General features: G+C 38.2%; 1 long non-coding RNA gene across 1 annotated transcript in view; it reads left to right on the top strand.

The window, feature by feature from the left end:
• Positions 1 to 23,291, top strand: part of LOC112984008 (uncharacterized) — a 75,707-nt gene that overhangs the window by 2,580 nt on the left and 49,836 nt on the right. The window contains exon 2 of the long non-coding RNA XR_010386137.1: positions 849 to 1,040. This is a non-coding gene — a long non-coding RNA (uncharacterized LOC112984008). The remainder of the gene's footprint in view (positions 1 to 848; positions 1,041 to 23,291) is intronic.

Genomic DNA, 23,291 nt, shown 5'->3' with positions numbered 1-23,291 from the left:
TAAAGATGCTAGATGGCACTGCTAGTCCAGGCTTTATTTTGAACAGCTGGGTTTCATAAAGCTAATTCTGCGAGTTACAAAAAGGGCATGTAAGGTATTACTTAAACTTGACAGCTAACACATTCTGAGAAATATACACTACGATACAGGCAATAACGTTTGTAAGAGAATTCAGGTTTAGGCCTACAAACTCTAGTTGACTGCACTTAAAATTGTTATACAAATATCATCGTGCTTACATTGTGCCCTGTGTGTTTCTTCTTCGTATGCCACCTTGTTTTATAGTTGAAGAGCTATGAGAGAACGGAACTTGTTACATATTTTTATTTTTTTATCCAAAATGTTGATCGTGGTACTTCAAATGCTTTTTGAAATTTAAAAGTTGGAGATCCAATTATGGAAAAATATTTTATAAATTATTTTACTGGAATCTTCTGTTTCCTAAACAGTATGCCACCCATACTGAAAGACACAAAATAATTATTTTGCAGTTCTGCAAAATATTTAAATATCCATTTAATCATAGTACTCTCCAGTTACCCTCATTTACTTTAACTTGTATTTAATCTATGGTTCAGCTTTCTTTTGTAGAATTTAGGGATTTGATGCGGTTATCTGCCAACAGGTGAGGTTTTCATTTTAGAAATAATATATATTACACTTAAAAAAAAAAAAAATGAGGGGAGGGGACAAGAAAAAAGAAATCTTTGCAGTAAAAGACTCTGGTAACGTGGAAAGCTGCTCCTGCTGCGTAAAGATTTGTGACTTGAAAAAGTTTATACAATGTTATTGACTATTCATTCTCTGTTTAGTTAGTATCACATTCCCTTCTTTTGTTTATTGTGCAGTAAGCTCACAAAGGAACTGCCAATTCTCAGCCTCTTGGGCAGACAGTTGGATCCCGTGTCTGAGGGTTCGGAGCAACCACACGGAACCTGCACCGTCCTGACCACGGGCTGGGTCACCGGCTGGGGCGTAAAGACTCACCTGAGTAACTCGAGAAATCCCTTCAATCTCCCCTTTTGATTTGCCTTTCACAGGCCAGTACTTTTTATTTCTTCTCATCTGTCTGCTATCATGTTAACAAGCAAAGGAGAATCTCAGCAGTTCATTGACAGCATAATAAAATGGGATTTAGATTTCAGTATCTGAAGAATGGCTTGCTTTTAGGGTTTTAAGCTTTCGTCTCATGCTTGCGTTGCCCCAGTGATCAAAAAAGCCCCAAACCCCACAACATACATCTCTGGCCCTATGAATTGTTCACCTAAGTTGTCCAACCGTGACTGGCAGAACACAGTGTATAAAGAATTTCAGGCAAAGAACCTCAAATATATTTTGTGGTAATATTACAATATTAAACAATAGATATTCTGTGGGGCTTTTCTCAGGTAATTACTTCCATCTAAATAAAACTGAAGACGCAAAATCTAATTGAACGCAGTTGAATAGAGAATAGCCCAAATTCATTCCAGACCTGAATCAAATGGACTGATGAGGTGAATTTGGCCTTGTGCATCTGCATAGGAAGGCTCATACTTTCCTTTGGAAACCCAATGCAAATGTAACCCAAGAATATTGCTTTGAAAATCTGTGCTAGGTGATGCTCTCAGGTGAATATTGTCCTGAATATTTCATGACTGCTGAGAGATGCTTCTTGACAACGTTGCGTTTAGTTCCTAGATGAAAATAAACACTGCTCTGTAAAAGCAAGGCAGAAGTGTGCATTGGTAGAACAATATTATTTATTGCTGATGGAAAAATACAGTGTAACACAGTATTGAAATACCTGCAAGTTAATATTGCTCTACAATATATGTAAATTTTTTGATTTTTTATAACAAGGCTAATCAAAAGCACTAAAATGAACTGCATTATTGCTTTTAAATGATGCTTCTGTATATATTTAAGTTAGTTCAAATATCCCTTTTATTTGAGGAAAAGAGTAATCAGAGTTGTATTGATCTGAATGCCAGATATTGTTGTGGCATCTGTGTGTGTGGGCAAAGTCCACCCATATAGGTTGTAATCAAAATGGCAGTTCACCAGGTATGCTGGCAACAAATACAGTGATATCTACTAGGATAAACATTTATGTGTATTAGTTTGTCAGGTGTTCCTAATTCTGCATAATTTAGATGCTGTGAACTGGAGAGGTGTGCATTATGTATCAATAATGTATGTGTGGATTAGTTTCATGTGAGAGAAAGCTGAGTAAATAAAACCACTCTAATGTGCTCTATTTATTATTGATCAGTGCAACAGAATAACTCTTAAAATATCCCAGTGTGCCATAGACATCAGTAACAGTGAATTTTAAAGACTTGACTCCTATTCTGCAATAAGTTTTAAAGAGATCCCTGTTCAAATAATTGTGATGCTATGTCTAAACAGACTCTAAATAGAATTTGATTTCTTATGAAAATATTTGTTCATTTTGCCTATTGTAATTTTAATCCATGTCAGCAAGGGAGAGTTTCAAAGTAGGGCCTCTGCTCTCCAGAGACTCCCATAGCATATTAAAGCACTCACTGAGAATTTCATTGGCTTTCCATATAGGTATAAGGTCTAGCCAGAAGGCTTTCAGTGCAAGATCAGAACCAAAATTGGCAAAGGCTGAACATTTCTTAAGGAAGCTGCATTCTTCTTATCAAACTGCTGCCTGGAAAATAACCTAGAATTCAATATCAGTTCCATATGGAGAGAAACCTCAGAATGGAATCCAAAGCAGCTGGACACAGTCACCCAGGCTAGTCCGGGTGAAAGGCAACGAACAAAGATGGGTTTAGTTCTGCTCTTGTAGGGCTTATATATTTTATTCAGGATTTCAGAGAGAGATCTTTAGTCTTCTCAACTTGGAAACCTCACAGGGTGCCAAGCAGGTAGGACACTTCAGTGTGGCCATCTTTTGAGAGGTGGGAGCATGAGCTTGTGCAGGGAGGTATGTTGGTGGGGAAAGAGGAAAGATGCATTCACTTGCTCCTGCTGGAAAGGGGAAATGCAGAACAGTACAGAGCCTTGCTTCTTTTTGCTGTCTTTTTCTGTCTTCATGAATTTTGATTTTTCTTGTTTGTTTGTTTTAGAGGAACAGCTTCATCAGGAGGGTTTGAAATCACTGATTCCTCTAGTTTCTTACCTGTCATAATCATCAGAATAACCAGCAGCTGGCGGGCTTAGGCACACCTGGGGATTTGGACTCAAATATCCTTGGGTAGAAAATGATTCTTTCATTATCTGGACATATGCTCTGATCACTTGGTGAAAAAGGAAAGAGTTCTTTCAGGCATCTTTTAAGTGAAAGGAACTGCTACTGCATTTTATGCAGATCCTGTTTCAGTGGGTGCTCAGTAGATGTGCTTAGGGATTGAGTACTTGATACAAGAAATGGGAAGAGTAAACCCAAAGGCAGAGCTCTTCTTGCCTATCTCCAAGTACCGATGTCTGAGCTGGTTGTCCTATTGGCAATAGAGTGAGTGGAATCTATACCGTATTTCTTCTGGGCAAATCTTGGGACAAGATGCGTTGTGCCCTAAACACCATTAACTACAGTGACTTGATCTGCCTGGACCATAGACATTCTTGCTGACAAACTCAAACTGGGACTTATGTTGTAGACATGTGCAATTAGATGGAAGGGTCTTGGTCCCAGAGTTTTGGATCCACATCTGGTGTGTGGTTAAGTGGGGAGCAGTATAAAACTGTTAAGAAAGCAGCTGCTCTTAGTCTGCACTGAAGTTGAAATAGGTATTTACAGTAGTAGAGGCATCTGCAAAGTTTAGGAAGCTGTTGAAGAAGGGCTTTCTGGGCTGTTATTTTAGAATTGAGTGCCTAAATTGCTCTCAAACCACCAGCAGGCAGCTAAATACTATTTTTTAAACCTGAGCTACTATATAGCTCTGAAAATGAGGTTTCCTGAAACTGGGATTTTGAGAGTCAAGATCCATGGACTATATCAAATTTGTTTGACCTAAAATATAAGTACGTAAAAGGCTATCCTATTTCTTTTGAGACTTAAGTCTAATGTTAAAGACCTGATCCGGCCTGCACTGGAGTCAGAGGGAATATTACCCTTACCTTCAACAGAAGCAAGATTGGCTTTCATTTTTGTGCACACATAGTAAATCTGAGGAATCAACAAGCCCTTCCTGACACTACAGTACTTTTTAAAAAGCTGTTTCATTTTTAACCAAGTTAATTAGTTTCCAAGTGAGTAGGATGCTTTTATACCCTCTTAATATTCTCTGTGCAGTGTGATGGTTGCCTGGGGTTGAAGTGTTTTTGATTAACTATATGTGATAATGAAAACCATGAGAACGACCTTATGCAGAAGTTCTCTCTTTCTGATGTTACATATAAAACTGCGGAAGTCGTACAATATTTAACACAGCCTTTTCTCTCCTCCCGCTCCTTCACCGACTCCCTCCAAGTCGGAGCTTGAGCTAATTATGGAAGTGTTAGAAATGGTTGTATACTAAGACTTAAATGTTTTGTTAGGTGTGCCTAAGTGGAGAATTTGACTGTTTTTACCGGGATGAAGAGAAAGCACAGTCTGATAAGGACACAAAGCAACTACACCGCTAGCTGCTTTGGTTATTGTGATGCCCTGCAGTGTGACTGAGGGTGACACTCAGCTGAGCACGTGCATGCTTAGGGTTTGTTAGTGAAGCAAGTGAGACGGCCTGCTCCGTTTGCACGTTTATTGCTTTTTCAGCTAATCTTGTTGACTATTGGACCTTTCCTACATCCTGAAGCCTATGAAATGAATATAACTAGCCTGCTGGGACTGAACAAGACAGCCAAATGCTAGGGGTTGAGAAAACATTACTGACTGTCTACTCTGGATTCATTTTTCATGTTAATTCCCATTGCAAAAGTACTTTTGGATGATATGGATGATCACTGTGTGAAAACATGCACTCTTCTCCCACTGAAATGCGCAGGAGTTTTGCAATTTCCTTTAACTAGGGAAGGACTGAGATCCTTAAAAGAAAGAAATGGCCATAATATGCGGGCAAATTTTGCTGTGTCACATGGGTATACATTTGTAATAAATAAGTGAACTGCAATGGAATTCAAGTTTACCTTTTAAAAATATTTCAAGGCTACTAAGGTTGTATCAGACTGAAAATCTTCACCTCTTTCTGTGTGTCACTAGTAGGAGGAGCTCTGTAGACTGTTGGGATTGATGGCAATTTCCTCTTCTGCTCTGTAGTTTGTTATAGTGAGCTGACGGATATTATTCTAGCTTAAACTGGGGAAGGGGGGCAGATGCGATGGTCAGAGAGTCCGTACAATAACACACAAAGGCTTTGAGAATCAGACGCCGAAAAATAATTGTGGCTTAGATGTTGAAATATGTTATGTAGAGTATTCTTGATGGATATTGTTATATATTGTGTCAAAAGGATACCACGCAATGTGGTTTTGGTACCCATGGGAATTTTGCTACAGACTATCACTGAAGCAGGAACCCATATATTACTATCTGGTGTTAATTTTTTTCAGGAGTAGAACTATTTCCAGAGTGGATAAGAGGAATCAAGTATAATTCAGATTTTGTTGTTAGTCTAATGCTCACAAAAATGACCTCCAGACTAAAGCCCATTTATATCAAACTGAATCCCGCTGTAGATACTGGATGTGAATGTTACAAACGAAACCTGGACATACTCTAAGCATAAAGTGTTCCAAAGCACAAATAATTCTGCAGCAATTGACGCTGGTGTGTATAATCAGACCAGAGCCATGCTGTTATGGCTTTATGAAATGTTACGCGCTCGTTATAGTTACGGGGGAGCTCTTTTGTTGGTGCTTATTTATTAATTAATTTCACAGTACTTGGCAAATGTGCAAGCATTTCAGTGCAGGACTTTATATAATTACACACTCTGTAGCAAAATCAAGAAGGTGTCAGCACCAACAAAAGAATAGTGGATACTACAAATATTAGATAAAACTGGTGCCATCCTTAAAGAACCCCGGGCCCCCTCATTAAATCTTGCATCTGAAACCACTAAGTTATCTGTTCCATTACAAATGCTGTACTACAAAGGTGCTAAATTGCAGGGATCAAATTAACTCTCCATACATTCAGATTAGTGCTTCTCTGAAGTAAACACTGCCTAAATGTTCAAAGTAGGAGTAGCGGCTTTGAAAAGGTGTTTGGGATAACTGTAATATTAGTTTTTACCACAGCAGTATCCTGATGGCAAACAGACACATCACAGCATGTCACCTTTTGGCAGATACATGCTGGGCCATATTTTGCATCCCTACTGGCTTTTGCTGGGATTCCACAGAGTGTAAATCTGGGTAGAATTTGCCCAGTTGTGTCCAAAGAACATTGCTATGAAAGTTAATGGGAAATTCAGCAATAATTTTTACTGTTGGGAGGAAAAGTATAAGATTAGGCCAAATATGACTTGATGCCAGTTCTCAATTCACATCTAAATATTAGTAGCCTGATGCTTTAAACACTTTATTGCTTTAAAAATCAAAAGTAATAGTTTGTCAGATGTGAGAAGTATGACTCAGCTTTCTACTGGCTAATTGTAAATGGCACAAACCAATACTTCAGGAACATTTGTGACTAATTTAATGTTACTTGTTTGTTTAATTAGATGACCTTTAAATACAAGCCCAAATTATTTTATAAATATTTAGCTTTCCAATCAAGTTATATCCAGATATCCATCTTTTGATAGGAACCATCTGCAACACTTGAATTTTCTGTACATTCAGATCTTTGTAAATTATTCTGTTGCTATTGTTCTCAAAGCATTGCTTTTTCACCAATGTTGAGATTAATGATGTAACATCTAAATGAGATCCCAACTCTGTGGCACACAACCGATGTTAATGGCACACTGCTCATGTGATTAAAGTCAAGGCCAAACATGGATGACTTTGAATTAGATGACTGCTAAAACTCCTTGTAGCTCGTATACTCTTTGGAAATGCAGTTATTGCAGTAGATAGACAAAAATCACATAGGTAATGCACTGACTTAGATTATGCTAATGGTGATTTCTGAATTTGTTCTCTATATTAAAATCTGTGTATTCCATGAAAGTGATATTGAAACAAGATAATTATGTTTATAAGGGTAGTAAAATAACACAACTGACTAGAAAGGTTCTGGTCATAGTTTTGCATCTGCCATTAAACAAAGAAACATTCTGTTGGAAGCTACTGTGTTAAAGCAATGAGGTATATATCTTTCAGTCACTTCTGACACTATTTTATCTTTTGCTCTTTCTGTTGACGCTCCCTTTAACTATAGGGATGTCATCTGAACTTAAAAGACAGACCATTAGCAACAGAACTACTTCTTACTGTTTCACCTGTTCAAGTTAGGTTTAATAAACCAAAATACACCACATGAGATTAAAGGTATATGTTTCCTGACAAAAATAAATACAGTTCAGAAGGGTTCTTGTGACTTCTCTGATGTGGTTTGTGTTTCTTGCTGTTAAAGTTTAGGATAAACATCTGTTGTCTGTGTAGATTTTCCTTGAGGGTTTGATGTCAGGTGCACAGATCAGGCCTTAATCCTGCTAACCTTTGCCCAAGTGAACACCACTAGTGATCAGTGGCTACTCACAAGCCAGGATTTTCAGAATTGGGCCCTCTCTGTTTTCCAAATAATGAAAATAAATTGTTTAGTCTGAATAGCTTGTGGTGTGCAGTTACTTTATATATAACCCATCTAAATGATACTTTAAGCAAGCTATTGTCCTTAATGTAATTGCTTCCATTAGGAATGGAAGGATTTTTGAAAAGACAAAGCAAAGAAAGCTAAAGAGAGGTATACTTCTTTTTCTCCCTTGGATACTTTTGTTATATTTTTCAGCTATGATAGCTGATATTACATAAAATTACAAAGGCATTTCATAAAAAAAATCACGGTAATTGTTGTGTCTGTTCATTAGAAATGCATTTTTAGTGTAATATGCAATGTAGATATAGAAATTGCTTTTATGGAGTATGTGTGGAGCTTAAGGCATCCTCAGCTTTTTTGCTGTGGTTTGTATTTTGAGAATCTTGACTTTATCAAAGAAACCCCTGTGTCAGACTCCTTATGCATATGTTTATCTTCTCTTGTTTTTGCCCTTTGTAAGAAGCTTCTGTTTCTGTATTTTTTAATCAGAGTATCTTAGAAAGTTGTTGAGGCTGGAGTACCTTTGTAGCAGGCTCTCTAAGCTTTATCTGCTCGGTGGTGGCTTACAAATTTTTACTAATGTAAAATTATGGCACTAATTTCTCTCAGCTTCTCCTGTTGTTTTCCCCTCACCCTTGACACTTGAGTGGGAACATTATAAAGGGGATGAAAAGCTTTAACATACTCACCCAGCAGGGCAGAGGATGTGGAAGATCACAGCTGTCTCTACCTCTTGGATCTGGATCTTATTAATGTCATCAGGCAGCGAATCCTCTGTAGATGTAGGCTGGACTTTTCCTGCTGTTAGCAGGCCTCAGAATGAGCTGCAGTTCAGCAAACTTTCTGCAGCTAAGTAAACTCAGTGTTACTCTAAAGTTTTCTCCAGAGCCTGGGATGACAACAAATGGGACGGTGTTAGTACAACAACCCCATGCAGCTGTTTGATGTCTGCAAATTGACTGAAGTGCTAAAGTGCATCGTTAGGGGGCTGCCCCCCCTCCCAGCCACAACCTGCCCCTCCGAGAGGGACAGACTCGAGCAGCCTGCGCGCGCCGGAGGTGAGACAGCCGTGGTCCCCTAGTGCCCTCTGGTTCTGTGCGCCGCCTTACCCGCACCAAGCTCTGCCTTCGCTGCCTAGCCTCTTCCCGCTATGTTGCATGTGAGGAGAACAAATTAGGGAACAGCGAAGGGGAATGCTAAGTGCCCTCCCTACAGGATATAAGAAAATAGCCAAACTAGAAAGAGAGAGGGGAGAAAAAAAGAGCAAAACAACACTCAACGCCCCCAGGATTCTGAACTATTTCTTTGTTTCTTTTGGCTGTTGTTAAAGAGGGAGCTCCTTTCCATGAACTGTGTTCATGATGAATCCGATACCTTTCTATTGTAATGTATTATGCTATTTATAAAGACGATCTAAACCTGGGAATGCAGCTTCAACAAGTATCCTTTATAATAAGCTGAACCTGAAATGCTTGGGAAAATGTAGCTTTAATATCTACACAATTCTATAGCTTTCTCTGTGAAAACTGCTTGTCTGTTATTAGAAAGAGAGGATTTTTCAATAATGTGCAGAATTTAAGAACATCATTGTTAATTAGCCCAATCATATTGCTTGCCTAATGCCAAATGTTTTCAGAATGTCATCAAATTGCCAGTAAGAATGGATGGCAAGAAATACATGTAAAATGACTGCTCTTTTATTGGAGGTCCCCAGCTTTGCTATTTTTAAAAATGTTGGACTATGGTAAGAAGTTGAGCTAAATACAAGAGATTGGTATCCCCAGGGGTATTCTGGGGAGACACGGGAATTACAAGTGACTGCAGATGGAAACATCATCTGAAAGTGATACTATATTAAACTATTGAATCATTAAGACACAGAAGCAGTCTTGGAAGATCACAAGATAAATTCTCTTTTTCCCCATTGCTGCTTTATATTTCTTGGGAAGGAAATCTGCTTATCTATGTATATTCTGTTTATCTGTGAAAAATGGGAGAGGGTAATAAGAGACACTTGGATGCTACTTTTCAGTTAGAGCTGTCGAGATGCATGGATAAATATTGCCATAATCCCTATTTTCTTCGAGGTGAAACTGAGGCAAACAAAACTCTTGTAGGATGTTAATGGTACGGTTGGCACTGGAATCCAAGTTTCTAGCTTTCAGTCACCTAAAGCAACAGGTATCCTGCCTGAGCAAACTCTTGTTCGTGGATCCTTGAACAGTAGTGATACCCACAGAGAAAGAGAGAAGGAAGGGGTGAAAGATGCACAGCAAAGAAAGGATCATCTATATAATCTTAAAGCAATCAGCAGATTAGGGACATAGGGTAGCATGAGTCTGAATTGCCTACAGCACAGGACAAAGGGATTTTAATTTCTGTCATAATAAATAGTACTTCATACAGATCTGTAATCTTTCATCTGAAGGATCTTACAGGACTTTACAAATAAATACTCCACTGAATGTTTTTGAAGGTTTCTTGAAATTTAATGGGACAAAAATTAGAAAGCTAAAGTATCTTTTAAATGTATGTGAAGGGCTATGTCCATTTGGAGAACAGCAGTATGTGGAGTTTGACTTATGAAGTGAACCACACTAGTCAGGCTAGTTGAAATGGCTGTGGGGCTAAGGTAGGCAGAATATAGCTCGCATGCCGGCTTTGCCAAAGAATGAGTTAACACCACTCTTTGGTCAAACAGTGCAGTGGAATTTAGTGATGAAGAATTGCATTTTATTTGAGGAAGAATCCACAGCACAATGCCACCTAGCACCATATTAGGGCATCCATTTGTTCTGGTTGGAGGAAAGAATGTGACCTATCCAACAGCCCTGCGCGCCACAGAATCCTAGGCTGGAAGTCTTCCACCCAAGCTGGCTAGACTTAGCTCTAACATCCTTATGAAATGTCAAAGTCAATCTAAAATGGGGGTAATTTGTGAGTGTTTTTTAATTCCTCCCAGAAAACTGCTCTATTTGAAGTTGGATTTTCTGACCAAAAAGATGGTCAAGGGGGGAAAAAAAAGTTTGGCCTTTGCATGCAAAAGCCTGTTTAAGGTTTCAGTGGTGGTTTCTGTGGGATGTAGTATTTTGGGATAGATTGTTTTTTGAGACACAACTTCTATAAGGAAAATTAAATAAGGTTTGGAAGTCCGGGTTAAGTTCTGATTTGATATCCCCTGAATCAACCTCAGATACTTCAATGCTTCAGTTTTACTTAGCTAATTTATGATATTGTTGACTTCTAAGTGCTCTTGGCCTGTTCTGGATCATGAACTTGGAAGTCTTTTAGCCACTAAGTAAAAATTTTCTCCTGGAACTGAAAGCTGCTTTCCTAGGGGGGCTTACTGGAATTGGAAGCCAGTTTACTAGAGCTTTCCAGATGTCCCAGATGTAAGAAAAAAATGCCTTACTGTAAAAAAAAAAAAAAAAAAAAAAAAAAAAAAAGTCTACTTTGTGGTTCATAGAGAAATAAACATTTTGCATGTTTTCCATGGTATCTTCTGTATCTGTTTCCTGGTACTGGTGAGTGCAACGGCAAAGAGTTTGTCTGCCCCCATGAGAAGATAAATCTAAAATGTTTGTTCAACAACAGTTTAAAGATTCCTGTAAAGAATCTAATTCTGATGCCACTGTAACCAGATGAAGTAGGTTTACATAGATGTAAAGGCATGACATGCTGTTGGTTAAGTAGATTCTTCAAAAGATGTCTAATTCTGGTCTGTGATATCAGAACATCTCTCTTCTAGAATATCTATAAAAATATTGAATGCAATGTATTTCTATCTAAAATAAAAATCTCACATTAGAACCAATGAGTCAAGATGGTCAAAACTGGGTTCATAAAGTTAGGCCTTTAATTTCACTTTTTGCTTTTGGGAAAAGTCCAGGTTCCATTTGTGTTTTTCATAATTGCCCCTTAAAAGTCTAGCTAGATGGCTGAAGAACTGCTTCTGTGCATGTTGGTATCACCAGCTTTAGTTTATTTCAGTTCTTTAGCTTATGTTGTAGATTTGGTCTCAAAGTTGAGGTGGTGTGGGATCCCCATGGCTGCAAAAATAATGTTTCTGTAAAATTACATTTGGACAGATGATAAAATGCTGGAAGGAAGAAATAAACTGATAATAAAGACTGAGAGAGTGGAGGAGAAGGCTGTGAGGAACAAATCTTTATAATTATCTTTCACATTTTCTGTGTGAGAAATGAACAAATACTACTGCAGATTACTACTTCAGCTATTCTGTGGACATGGGGTGTTATCCTTGTGATTTCCTTCAGGGAAGTTTCTTTGGTGACAATACAGTTTGGAAGGGTACAAATGAGATGAACAAAGAGCAGAACAAAAGTTGCTCTTACGAAATACCAGCAAGCCCAAGAGGCTTGCATCTTCTTCCTCTATGTATTGAATATTGAACTTGTCAGACACCAACCTCCCTACTATATTCAACCCAAGGAAATTTTCCCCTAGTGATGACACTTTTATCCCATTTTTTTTCTTTTTCTAAGGAAAGATTTCAGCTTTTCCTAGCTAACCTCAAGAAAGAAAAAGTAAATAGGAAAAGCAGCAGTTGGAGGACAATGATGCTAAATTTAGGCAACGCCTTTATAGAAAGCAGTGAGAGGGCAGAAGTTTAAGACAGAATTTCGAGCCCTTCTTAACTATATTTGTATTATTTGTTTGCTGGATCTGATGATGAAGGCAGCCTTTTTTCAGTTTGTCATTGGCTATGTACATTTGGCTTTTTCAGTTGTTACCTGTCTTGTGCTAATCTCAGATGTTTCCACTGACTTCACTAGGAACGTAAAGGCTTGGATTTATATCCTGAGTCAGGTCCCTAGAGACGTAGGATGAATACAGTTCTTGAGGAAGCCAATAAAATTTGCTTATGCTTAGTAATTCTGAAAGCCAATGTCTAAATATGAATGACTAAGAAGTGCATGTATTAAAAATACTGATCCCATTTATCATTGTCTTTTATAAACTTGCCTTCAGAGAGACCCTTGACATCTTCGAAGGTAAGACTTTGCACAGGCCAAGTGTTAATAGTCACACTAAGACAAATTCAGCTCTTCGTTCTATCAGCTTAAATACAAAATTATACAGTTGCCTTTCAGTAGGCGCTGGGGAGGAACAATGCACATCCACTGAGACTTCAGAATAATTCAAATTGTTGTTTTTCTTAAAACATTGAAGTGAATGATGAAAATGAGGAAACAAGTCCTGGCAAGAGGTTGGCAAGAGGCAAACACTGCGCAGCCATGTCCATGAAGTTATCCTGCTTCGCCTCTGTTGCTCATGACCTGCAATGCCCTGAACACTCTAGTCCTGGATCTTTGCGGAAAAGCAGTTACAAGCTGTGCCAAACTGTGTGATGCTTTTGTGCTCTGAATACATGTCCTCTAGGGGCTAGGATGAAACCACCGCATTCATTTGCACTTGAGTAAAAACTACATTGTTTTTGCAGTCATTTGGCATCATGTTCAAAAAATATAAGGTCAAATTCAGCTCTAGTGTTGCAATTCAAATGATTTCAATGGCATTTTGCCCACCTACATCAGAGCTGGATTTGGCCCATCATCTGGATCTACTTAGTGAATACTGTGCTAAATGTTCAATGCCTTGCACAGGGTTTTAGTTATGTGCTTACCATTGAATTAAATGGGAATTGTATTCTTAGGATCCTATCCAAATTATGAAACTTGAGGACTGTGAAGGGAACTGTATTTTTCTTTGAGTTTGTGCAGCACCAAGCACACTAGAACTTAAACTGATGTTGTGGTGCTGGGCACACCTATAATACAGCTATTAAACATGGTAAGATACCTTATTAGTGCTTCAGTGAAGAGAACATAAAAGCAAATAATGAAGAGATGAAACTTTCTGACATGGGATTGCTTTGCTTCTGTTTCAGAATAAGTGATGACTTCATACATCAAACAGAGCAAGTGTATAGTTTTCCTAGGCATGAGCCTTCTAATTCTTTTAGAGAATATTTGAGAATTTTCCTGTTGCAGGGTAATGCCCAGAAGAAAAAAAAGTTTGTCTTTTTCCTGCCTGAGAATTCAACTTCATCCTGTTGTTTATATGTCTATATCTTTAATTATTTAAAACAAATATATTTTTAAATTTTGACTAGATTTATTAGTAAATGGATAGCTGCTATGTTTTGATGGTCAGGGGAGCAACATAGTAAGTCAGAAGCCTTTAGGAATAGATTCACTACGTGCCACCATGTTTCCAGACAGAAGTGATCCAGTGATTTTGGTCATATTTTTTTAATAGAAAATTGAGTATTCAAATACAGGATATTTTTCTTAAAAAATGAAATGCTTTTGAAAAAAGGATGACTTTCTGTAAATCTCTTAAGACTTGGGAAATAAGTTACATGACTAGTGGTCAGAATGTCTTTGGTGGGAAACACTCTCACTGGCTCTAGCACCTCTAGTGCTTGACCCATATAACTTCAAAATCTATGTGAAAACAACAGTCTAGAGTCTTGAAACAAGATTTTTCTTTCCAGTGTATCAGATCTAAGGTTCTGCTTTCTATGAGTATGAAAACTAGAAGAGAGATCAGCAAAAAAAATTTTAATTCTAAGAAAGGAGCCTAAATTTCTTCTTGCCCTTCCACTCTTTGCTGATATTCTTTCGGATGTGATTAATCCAAATAACAAAGGCAATGATGTGGAAACAACCTATTTAGGGCATTTAGTTTTAGATTTATCTAATGACTGTTTTCATGTAGTTGCAATTTGTCTGCCCTTTCCTGGTCTAAATTAATCAAGGGTGTCCGTGACACTTCTCATCTGGGATACTGTTTCATGAGGTAGCTCTAAGTATATGTGAAATCCCTTCAATATTAAGTGTTGACTCTTGCCTGTCCCCCCACCCAGCAATTCAGTATCTTACGGGGTGTGTGAGGAGTAAGAGCAAACTCAGGGAAACAAGGATGTGGTGATCCCAGTAGGGGTGAATTCTACACCTGTTATACATGTAGAATACTGCTTAATCATGGGAAAATGATCCTCTAACGTCAATGGGACTACGTATGGAAAAGGCCAACTCAACATGAGGAAGGCTTCTTAGAGTCTGAACCAAAGTAAATGAGGTAGAAATAAAATACATAATATGGGCATTGGATTGTGGCAGTGAATTCACTGGCATCTGAAGTTAAAATCCATGATTAAGGCGGCTTTTTTGAGGACAATTTTTTGAAATTGTACTCATGAGTGACATATGGTTAAGAATAGTGAGGCTGACCAGGAATCAGTCAGTGAGAAACCAGACCAAGGATGCTGGGTTTACTGTAGCTTGTGTTTCAAAGTTAATGGCAGGAGATCAAGAGCTATGAGGCAGCTGCAAGTAAAAGATCTAGAGGATAGCTTAGAGGAGAGGAACCAAAAAAGCAAGAAGCAATTTTAACTATTCTTCTCAACATATGCTAGTATATTCCTTAAAATAACAGTAAGCTTGAAAGGTTTGATTTGGTGCATCAATAGGACAATCGGAGAATGTTATTGACAGAAAGCTGATAGTATCTATCACCTAAAGATAAAAGACTAAATACACAATGTGCTGATTAGACGTCCTTTACTGTAATGATTAAAGCAGGATGGTAAAAACTGTAGGACATGGGTTGACTCTGATCCCTAATGCACACATAGTTCAATATATTTAACAGCTGTCCCAACAGCTTGCTTGTAGCAAAATATTTAATATATTTTGTTTCCAGTTATAATTAGTGGCACCTGAAGACTGAGATTAACACTCACTGAGGACAACTTTAATTTTGTGGAATGCCCTTTGGATTTACAAGTGAGCAGCAAGTGATCTAGCCCAAGTTTTTGGGAATGGAAAACATTCTCAAGTAGTTAGGTGACTTCAATTGTCTATATAAAATAGAAGAGGTAGGATTTGGTAGGAAGTAGAAGATCTAATGCTATCCAAATACTTGTTCCCAATTTAGAGTTTGTATCTTAACATGCATGAATGGATTGCAACTTTAAAGGAATGCAATGTGTACCCGTGCTGCTGGGCAGAGAGCAGGTTACAGCTCCAGTCATAGAACTGATCATTAGAAAAGGCTAGAGAACATCTACAAGACTGGAGGAAATTCATAGATTTAAAAATACTTGTATACAGTTTTGATGAGTGGGCAATGGCACTGTAGTACTGAGTAACTGAGTGACTTTTGACAGAGGAATTAAAAAAAAGGATTTGAATTGGTGAAGAAAGGACTTTCATGAGCTAGATTGTATTTAAATTTCCAAATCAATTGTAGGCACTTGCAGCTTCTGTGTGGGAAATTACTTTTATGCAATGCTAAAAGTTGCTGTGGGATTTGCACTTGAATAAATTGAGCTTGATTGGTGCAGAGTTTGAAGGCTGCAAGTTAAACTCTTAAAATCTTAGTGAAGACTATAAATGCTAGAATATAAAAAATAACACTTGTTTTCTTTGCTAGGGCTCTATTATCTGTTACTCTCCCTGAGCTTATTTTTGCAATTCTGCTTTCTTGTGCCTTAATAGAAAAGGCACTGGTAATTATCAGAGTTCTCTTTAGGTAGCTGTCATCAGAGCATTTTCATATCTCTGCCCTCAGCACATTATTTCTGAATATAAGGCAGTTCTGAGTTATAAGTAAAGACACTAGAAACCCAAAAGAAATAGAATTGTGTGCCCATCCACAAAGCAGAAAACGCACAGCTCTTGACTAGAAAAAATTGCCAGGAAGAAAATTCCAAACTTAGTCCTTCTTGGAGAGAGCCTAACCCAGTAATTAAGAAACTGAACAGCTTATTCTTGTATGAAAACTAAGAGCTCATTCCTTTGTCATCCTTCAGGACCTGGTGCAGAGATTTAACAAACATCCCAGAACAATGAAAAAGAATTTTGGAACTATCCCAGCATTTTCTTATGACTAATAAGAGATGGATGGCTTGTGGAGGAGAAATTGCTTAGGACTTTAGTGATCTGCTTGCAGCTGATAGATCTGGGTAAAAGTTGCTGATAATCTCAATCAAGAGATTGAGACAAGCAATAGTCTCTGGCAGAACTTTAGCAGCAGGCTAACACAAGCTATTCGGATGTCGAGAGTTTCAACAGAAATGAAACTTCTGTAGATATTTCTCATTAAATGAAAGGGAAGGATGGTAGAGAATGGGTTGTAATCAGAAATCCAGTCATCAATATCTAGCAATCATTACACTGCCATCTTTTATAATATTTCTTTTTTCTGTTCAGATGGGGTAGATGGAGATGAAATTCTGCCTGTACTACTGGGATGCTTACTTGTCTTGTTCTAATGGATAATTTCATATCAATAAGCAAGCACTACAGTATGTTGCTGGAGTGGTAGAGCAGATAGAGGTTTCTGGCTTGAATATCCAGAGGTATTTGATCATCAGGATTCATAAGTGGATGAAAAGATAACTTCTGAGGTTGCTGCTCTGGATCTATTACCCCAATTGGTACTCTACAGCTGTTTAAGTGAACACCAATGCTGTTTTGCACACTGGGTTCATATAGGCCTATATTTACATTTATTAGATGTTATTCATCTCCAAAGCATGACTGGCTGTTTTATATTGTGCTTCCCCCTCTCCCATGCCCCCTCCCTCCCCAAAAAAGATATTTGGGAAGAATCCAAAGCAAATCCAAAGCACATTGATTAACAACAGTGATAATGATTGAAAGGGAGTATAACCCCCACAGAAACTTCTCCACTAGGAAGACTAAAGAATCATAGCAATTAAGGCACATGCAGTTGTATTTTTAGAAATCACTTTCAATTTCTAGGCACAATTATTACTGGATTTTTGAGACACTTAATCTGCTATGCAGGTACCTGCACTGACATAGCCTGGAATGAAGGAAAGAGGAAAAAAAAAACCCTTTGTCTGCAAATTCCATGGGAATAAAATTACAGATCTTGTGGGCCCTTACCTTGCAGAAATTTACTCACCTGGGCAACACGTTATAGGATTGTTTTACAAGTTGTTTTGAACAAATAACATTTTACATATATCTCCTCCAACTGGCCTTCCATCATCTATTTTACTAGATGGCTTTTTCAAAATCTGTTTTTTTCCTGTTTTGTGCTGGTTGTGTAAGTGAACTGGAAGTCTAATTAATCTTTCTCCTTTCTCACCACCTTTCTCCAGCAAACCCCAACCTGTCAAAGCCAGGTCCCCACTGTCAAGGTCCTGCTTTCCCATTGCACGTTCCCAGGCAGGGACCCAGTTGCACATTCAGACTCACCTTCCTGGCCAGTGCCCTCAAACCCTTAAGCCTACATACCACAGCTTGGCTCCCTTCTTGTAGGCTGCTGTGTCTTGGCCTGGCTCCTGCGTGCTGAGCCAGAAGAGCAGGTCCCAGCACTGGTTGTGTTCCTGCAGCAAAGACTGCAAATTGCAGGCTGGAAAGAGGTTGCAGGCTGCTGTGTGCTGCAGCAGTTGCCTTAGCGTGGGTCAGCTGGAACTGCTTGTGTAGACGTGCTCTAACTCAGGTCATCCACTCTGTTTGGGGAACTCTGCAGCTTCTGCTTAGCAAACCAGTTTGGAAACCTCCGTTCCAAAATCTTTTCTCATGCTAAGGTTTTAGTAGCTACTGGCCCATACAGAAGAATACCTCTCAGGTCTAGAGTGAAATGGTTGAATGTTTCAGTGTATGAAATCCATACTGAAAGTAAGAATAGGCTGTCCCATAAACAGACCCATTCTTAACGCTAGAGTAATATCCATACTTTCCTGAATAATTACTTAGTTTTATTATGATAGTCAAAACACTGCGGTATATAAACAATGCGATAACCTTGTAAGTGACTTTTTTAAGTAAAGGACTAGTTGAAGGATACATTCTAATACGCAAAGTACTACTATAACTGCTTCGTATTTAAAAATTTTGATTATACTGCTAATAGTTATACTAACACTGAAGCTGTGTGGCCAGGAGCAACATTCTTTTTTTCCCAAATATCTCTTCTACTGGTGTGTGTTATAATGTAAACACAGTTATTTTCTTTCTTCTGGCTTGAAATTGATTTAGCCTTGCTACTTCCCATTGTGGCAGGAACATAGGGAAAGTCCTGTTCCTTCCTGTGGAGAGTGACTTCAAAGCTAGATATATCACTTGACGTTTCTTAAAATTGCTTTCTCTGTTCTAAAGCAACTTAATTTACAGCTTTCTATATTTACAGTGTTTCATAAAAAGAAATTGTGTTTGGCTTTGTTGAGTAAAAGCTGGACAGCTTGAAGTGAGGCATCTTCAAAGTAACATGAGTCTTGTGCAAATACTTCAGAAAATCAAATAAAATAATCATAATCAAATGTTGCTCAACTGTATCTGGATCCTACAAGCTAAACTCTGATCAGAGTACACAAGCAAAATGCTGCAAAAGCTAGCATGGGTTTACTGGTGTTCTTTCTTCTGGGCCAAAAGCTTAGATTCAGATTCCAGCTAGAACCCCTTCAAGGGCTTTATGAACAAATTTTATCAAAACTGCTTTTGATACTATGTTAGATTTTCAAAACAAAACAAAACCCAACTTTCTCTAAAAATTTTTGGTTGTTTAAAACCTGAATGAAAAACCCACAAATCTGTAAGACATAACCAGAGATATCTCAGACTTGGAAAGGTGATCAAAGTGCCTCATGGGCATTCACGCCTATTGCTCAGCTTTGTGCTGCTGCTTTATTTTAGGCAGAACTTCTTTGCTAGTTTTATTTTTCATAATGTACTGCTTCTTATCACTGAGGAATCTCTGTCTCTTGAGAAAAATAGAGTGGGTAGAGTAGACAAGCACATATATTGACAACTTACAGTTTTCAAAAAGATTTTGGTAGTGGTATTTCTGCTGCAAACTCTAGTGTCAGAAAGATTCACTCTTCATGCATGTTCTTTTGGGAAAACTACGTCTGCTACTTCTGTAATCCCTTTCTGGCAGGGATGTGTTATTTTCTAAGTTCATCTTTGCTCATCTTTACTTTGGACTACGCTGATTTTATGTGTGTGGACACACACATGATACAAGGATAGTTGTTTCTGCACATCAGCATTCCTTTTCTTCCTTCTATTTTTCTGCGTAATGCATTATGGAGGTTTTCCTGTGTGCCTGAAGCTTCGTCCAAAGGGCATGGAGTATGGCATCTTTGTCAGCATCCTGGACTAGACTAAAGGACAGTACAGTCCCTTATTTCTTACGTCTTGCAAAAGGAGCTCTCACTAAAGAGGAGCTTTCAAGTATTAATATGCTGCTAGTTTTCTATCTGGGAAACTACAAGGAGTTTCTGATCTACTGATCCTTTCCTGGATGCAAAGGTACATGTAAGTCAAGGGTAAGTTGTACTTTTTACAGCCTTGAATTTGAGCGTAGTAGAGTGCAGAGCTGCAAAAAGCCAGAGGGATTGTGTGAGAACCTGGTACTGTTGCCTTTGGGATGGCTCCATGAACAAACTTCTCTGTACTTTTGAGCTGCTGCATCTTCTAGGATGAAGCTGCCTTAGTTCACTAATGCTACACTTCTGCCTGGGTTGGCCAACGGTTCTTTCCATTCAGTTTTCACCATCCTTGGCCTCTGCTACTGCAAGTCAGTCAGCACAAGAAGGGATATTCAGACATGACTCTAATCACTGTTGGAAGAATAGCTTTCAGGTCTATCCCAAGAAAAAACAGCATGGAACACGTGGATAAGATATGTCTCTTCTCTGTAAGCCCTACATAATCAAAATTACTCCTTCTCTCTTGGCTCACTGACTCCTGTGGGGCTACTCATTTGAGTTAGGAAAGCAGAGTTTTGCCCATATGAAATTTGAGTCTTAATGATCTACTTTGGATTCAAAATTATTACAGTCCATCTGAGTATATTTACAGTTCCAGCTAATTCTTTGCAGGTTCTTTAAACCACATTATGTAATGTGTGTTTTTACTTTTATTGCTCTTCCTGAAACTCTAATGTTCCTGTTAATGCTGTTCTGAAAATAAAACATCTATGTAACAAGACTATCATATTTTACATTTTTGGGACAGTTTCAAATGTAAAAAGCATGTGAAGGTGAATTGCATAATGGAATGAAGAATGCAGACCTTCCTCATTGTCCTCATGGGAAAATAATAATCATAATGCCTAATCCAAAGCCAGCTGAAGTGAACTTGCAAAGGGAAGGGGAAGCCTTTCTGTTGGCTACAGATCCATTGTGTTCTCCACTTGAATAGTTTGAAAGCTGATTGCTTTCATCAGCATCACTTTGCAATGCTTATTGAAATCCTGGGATCCTCTATGTTATACATACATGCATGGGAATGTAAAGATTCTTTTGGTATGCCACTAAATTCCTGAGAAAATAAATAAAAATACTGGTTTTGGAATAGTGTGCCCTAGGGAAGAGATTTGGAATCTTTCAAAAGGTTTAGGTTGGTTGAGTGGATTTGAGCTAGGATCCCAGCTGAATGGACTTCATTAACAAACATGTAAACAATGACATAAAGTCAAACTCCAGGAATCAACTGAATTTTGCATAGGATTATGTGATCTGCCAAAATGAATCAGGCCAGTGGCCGCCTAGTCTATTACATTTTTTTAATTGTTGTTCTTGGTCATTTCTTTAGAGAACAGAAAATTTTTAGGATTTTTTTTGTGGCTGGATTTTATGGGTCAGTGCTAAGGGTACCAAAGAAAAATAAAATAAAAAGGAACAGAATAAGCTAACAACAGCTTGCAGACACGCGCGCGAGCCTCTCCATTGCCAGGATGACTTACGGTTTTCTAGTTAATATTTTGGTTGGTGCAGGAAGGTAGTACATGCTTTGGTATTTGAAGTAATACACAAAACTTCTGTGAAAATCATCAAAACAATCAGAGAACATGAAAGTGCATGCGATTTTGTCTTTTTAAAAATAAAATAATCATTGGATCATCATACAGATTTTCTTGAATCCCTGTTGTTTGGTGGTTAACCTGTCCACATGCAACTAAGAGAAAATGTGCTTGACAAATTTATTGTCCAGAATTATTTCAGCGTAGCTTGTATTCAAAATCTCCTGGTGAGTGCTTATATATAGGTTTATTCATTTACTCTTTGACAGAAAATGAACTGTTGCAGCTCCTGACCACAACATTTTGGCTCTCTACATCAAATTGCTGCTGAGCTTGTTGCAAACTGCAGTTCAGGACCTATCATGTCAGCCATATAGGTAGTCATAAGACCTGTGGGGTCTTTGTGTTTTGTATTTACAGAGTATAGCTGAACCTAATTGAATACGATTTAACACTCTGGCTTAATTATAGATAGAACTAGATCTATTTTGTGACTGAGTCTTTGTAAGTTCAAAGAAAATCTATCTGTTGCTAAAATGTGACTTCCCATGCATCTGTGGGTTACTTCTCAGCATCAATCAAATCCAGAGTCCTCTCTAGTCATTATACAGTGCCTCTGAGCTAGGTTCTACTGATTATTGATGAAATGGGATACTGTAGTCCTGGAAAGAAATATTTTTCATAAAAAGTAGGACCACCTGCATTCTTTCCTCAAAAAAATGATTTTCCACTGCTGGGTCTCTTCAATACTCCTCCCCCCCAATTTGGAGTGATAGGCCCCAAAGGATATCCATAGAACAGTGGGAATTAAGATTTCTGTCTTTCTGCCTGGTGTTCCCAGCCTCTCTTCTTCCAAGGGTCCCTTTGAATCTTATCTCACTCCCAGGCCCAGCAGAGGGACTGATCCTTTTATTCAGTTTTTCCAAAATCTCTGCACCTGCTTGAATTTCATCCTTCCTTTCTTTAGGCTTTCTCCTCTTGGACACATGGTATCCTGGTTGTGTGTGTGCACGGCAAAGAGAAGGTAAGATGATAGCGTACAGTTGCCGATTGGGTTCAATTTTAACTAGTTGGACCCAGTGACAATGAAGCCAAGGCATACAGAAACAGTCAAATTATAGACTATCTAGGGAATCTGAGTACATGCCATGGTAAAGGCTATACCACTGTGTTTCTGCTGTCTGAGTATATGTACAGGTCATATCTCAAAGTCTAATAAAATTCTTGAATCCATTTCACTTTATCAGCATGAACATTTTGGAGACTCCTTTTTACTGCTTACAGTGAAAATACTAATTGATTTAAAGCTGATTAAAATGTATAGCAGTTCTTTTTTAAAAGTGAAAGCATACCATAACACCACAGTAGCTAACTCCTGCATTTCTCATCCAGGTGAAAGACTTGTGAACTTTAGCAGGGCTTTGTCTGAGTGAAGGTTAAGCAAGGTTTGCTGGAAGCACTGCCAAGTAGATCACATGCTATTTTTGTTTGCTTCTGCATAGTATAGTTTGAGTAGAGTTTTCTTCTTCATGCTTTTAAGTTCTAAGAAGGAATAAATAGTCCTTTGTTTTTAATAAAGATAGAGACCTGTGTTTAAATCATCGCTCAGGAACATCCCAGACTGAAATTTTTTAAATTACATTAAAAACTCCATGTAGAAGTGAGACTTTATATAGTGAAGGAGTTACTATAGTGACATTACAGCAGGGAGTTACCCTTTCTCCTCTGAATGCAGAGGTATATGCCTAGATACACCTGCTTGAAAGGCCTGCACAAGAAGACCACAAACAAGTGATTAAATTTGAGATGTCTCATGCAATAC

The sequence above is a fragment of the Dromaius novaehollandiae genome, chromosome Z, assembly GCF_036370855.1.
Source record: "Dromaius novaehollandiae isolate bDroNov1 chromosome Z, bDroNov1.hap1, whole genome shotgun sequence".
Lineage (NCBI taxonomy): Eukaryota > Metazoa > Chordata > Aves > Casuariiformes > Dromaiidae > Dromaius > Dromaius novaehollandiae.
Note: the sequence above shows the minus strand (reverse complement) of the source record. Positions and strands in the feature narration are given on the sequence as shown.